Source organism: Psammomys obesus, unplaced genomic scaffold (genome assembly GCF_907164565.1).
Source record: "Psammomys obesus unplaced genomic scaffold, mPsaObe1.curated_primary_1811, whole genome shotgun sequence".
Taxonomy (NCBI): Eukaryota; Metazoa; Chordata; class Mammalia; order Rodentia; family Muridae; genus Psammomys; species Psammomys obesus.
In genome coordinates, this window is record NW_026591598.1 from 11,660,712 (window position 1) to 11,664,141 (window position 3,430).

Here is a 3,430-nt window from a genome sequence, read left to right on the forward strand (position 1 = left end):
TCCCAGTTATTTCAATTCTTTGGACTCAGAAAGTTTAAATAGCAGAGCCCAGAGAGAGAAGGCACAGCAGCTTGGAGGAGACAGACGGAGAGAACCCTTCGAAGGAAAAGGAGACTGCTTGCTGCTTTTGCTGGTTTGCTGGTCAGCTGGAAGCCTGGATACCCTGCTGACTGAGACTGGGATTGCCTCAAAAAGGAACCCGATGACTCTGCCCGCCGGAAGAAGAGAGACCTACATCCCTTTCCCCTTCTAACTTTCTTTCTCTCCTACCTAGGATTGGGAGGAGGTGTTGGGAGGGAGATAGAGGTTTTAGGAACCCCAAATAGAATTCAGAAACAGCGCCTACAGGTATAGAAACGCTAGAGTACCGACAGGGGTGGCTGGTTGGTTGACGTTGGTTGTTGTTGGTCACAGTTTGTTAAGTAGTCCTTCCTAAAGAAGAAACAAGAAAAATGAGATACTTGGCATCGAAGATCAAACTTTCCCCAAGGAACTCGACGCCCCTGAGCAGCAGCATCACCCCCTTTCCGACCCCCGACTTTATTCAGGGTTCTCTTTCCTTTCCCTTCTACTCTTTTTTCTCTCTTATCTAGTGTTAGGGGGTTGAAAGGGAAGAAGAAACGAGGTGAAGAAGGGTGGAAGAAAGAAGCCACGAAGTAGCAAAAGCCGGCTACACTCACAGAAGGCTTCACAGGACACGGTGTTGCCGTGTTGAGCTCCCAGTGGCTGGCTAGTATTTGGCACAGACCTACCCAGGCCTGAACCTATCACCTCTCCTTCAGGAGGAAGAGAAGGGTTTGTGAGGCGCCACCTCTCCTGAGGATATAGAGACATTTCCTTCAGTGCTGTAGTCACTTGGAAGGCTCCCTATTCCTGCAAATAACCCCTCACAGCTTTCCCGTGAGCACTCCTAATTAAGCTCATTGGTTTACCAGGCTCATCTGGGATGGAATTGTCTCTTTGGGTCCCTTTGAACACATAGACATTTGTTCACCTCTCCAAGCAAAGTTCACATAGTAGAAACACACACACACACCACCACCACCACCACCACCACCACCACCACCACCACCACCGTACAGAAAAACACATGAATCAATCTACACAAAGTACTATGTCCCTATTGGGCTAGGAGAAAAGCCAGAGCTGGGGAGATAAACCAGAGTGACGGACGCCACCGTGGCTGGTAGATGGCACTGATCGCTGTCCTGTGAGGGACAGTCATGAGTAACCCCCTTGAGTTGACTTTGAACCTGAAGCCTCATCTCATTGGCAAAATGAGAGCCTAGAAAAGTTCATTCACTCAGCTCCAGGCTGCCCAGCAAGACAGACAGTGTAGGGCCTTGTAGGCCCTTCTGGGGTCTCAAACTTCACTCTGTCCTCTCTAACCAGCACTGTGCTGCTCAGCCAAGTCATACCCACAAATCCTCTGTGCAGCCCCTAACTTTTTTTTGAAACAGGTTTTCTCTGTGTAGCCCTGGCTGTCCTGGAACTCACTCTGTAGACCAGGCTGACCTTGAACTCAGAGTCTCACCTACCTCTGCCTCCTGAGTGCTGGGATTAAAGACATGCGCCCCTATGCCCGGCCCTCCTCTTATCTTTTCTTACATGTACCCTTTGAGGACCTGCCAGCAGCAAGATGCAACTGTGACGCTTTGGCCAGTGACTTTGGATCGGGTTCTGCATTCCAGGCCTTGCCATCTGCCCAAAATGATTCGACAGGCAGTTGACAAGGGTGCCAGCTCACGGCTCTCCCCCGCCATCTGCTTTAGGCCTGGCATTTTCTGCCTCCTCTGAGATGGGCTGAGCTAGCTTTTCTTGACATCTGATGCTGATTCAGACTCTACCGTGACAGGGGAGCAGAGACGACACTCTGCTCACTCCAGGCCCTGCATCCTCCTCGCTTGTGTGGCTGCAGGCTCCCAGTGGCAGCCACAGGAGGCCCAGGGAAAGAACAGTGCAAAGCTGTGAATTGTGCCCAGAGGCTCCTGCTGGCCGGATGAAATTCTGGCGCACCTTGGTACACCCATGGGACTGATCAAGCAAAATAACTCAAGAAAAATTTCTTCTCTTCTTTCTTCCTTTCTTCCCCCCCCCCCCCCCTTTCTCTCTTTCTTATGGGGTAGGGTCTCACTATATAGCCCTGGTTGCCTGGAACTTGCTCTGTACACCAGGCTGGCCTCAGATTCTCACAGAACTGCCCGCCTCTGCCTCTCGAGTGCCAACACACTTGGCTAAAAGATTATTAAGAAGGCAAGAGTGAGGCCAGTGTGATGGTTCAGTGGATAAAACATTCATCACGAGAGCACAAGGGCCTGAAGCTGAATCTCCAGAAGGCATGTAAAGCTGAGTGTGTTAGAGCGCGTCTGTAACCCTAGTGGTCTGTAACGGGGTGCTGGTGGTCATCTAGAGAACCGAGGAGCCCACCCCGTGGGATGAACACACAACTGGGGAAAAACAACAAACAAACAACAACAAAAAAGAAGCCCCAGCCCTGGAGAAGGAGAAAGCTCAGCTTGAGCGTAAACCTCTGCCATGGGAGGGTCCCTTAACTGGAATCTGCTAAATAGAATCTGGGCTCGTGGCTCTACAGGGAACCTGGGCCCTCCCTTTTCCCCTGCTGGTCCTGTTTAGATACCAACACACACACACACATGCCTTCCTCCCATTACTTCTGGCAAAATCTTCTGGGACTAAGAAGTCGAGATCTTGGGGAGTCCATGATGGCTTTCCTTGGCTACTTATGTCCCTCTCCCTCCATCACTTTTGCAGTGAGCAGGGAAGCAGAGGCAGGTGTTTTCGGCAGCCAGAGAGCATCCACTCCCCTAGGGCTGGATTTGCAGGTGATTGTGAGCCACCTGATATGGGTGCTGGGAACCAAACCTGGGTCCCCTAGGGAAAGCAGCAAGTGCTGTTGACCGCTGAGCCATCTCTCCAGCCCGCAAGTTGTCTTTTCACTGCCACCTGTGTGCCATCGCACCCACATACACACATGCACACATTCACACACATACAAAATTAATAAATGTGACTCACAAAACAGTAAGGCAGAAGGAAAAAGAGCAGAACTTACCCGCTAACCCAAATGAAAAGTTCAGGGGGAGAACAGTGTCAGGGCACAGCTGGCAGGGGGAGCTCATGCAATTGCAGCAGTCACCAGCTTTCTCTTGGTCTCTGGGCTCTCCTGGCTGGTTGGCTCATCCACAGACACCATCCCCTGCGGCCACAGGCACACAGAGCCTGCAGCCAGTTTATAATCCATCTAGTCACCAGTCACCAGGCAGAGAGTTTCTCTCGACTATTACTTCCTGTAAAGGTCTGCATCTCTGTAGCTTTGTTGGCCAGGATGGCATGATAAGCTCATTCCTGATGATGGACTTTAGAGAAAGAAAGAAAGAAAGAAAGAAAGAAAGAAAGAAAGAAAGAAAGA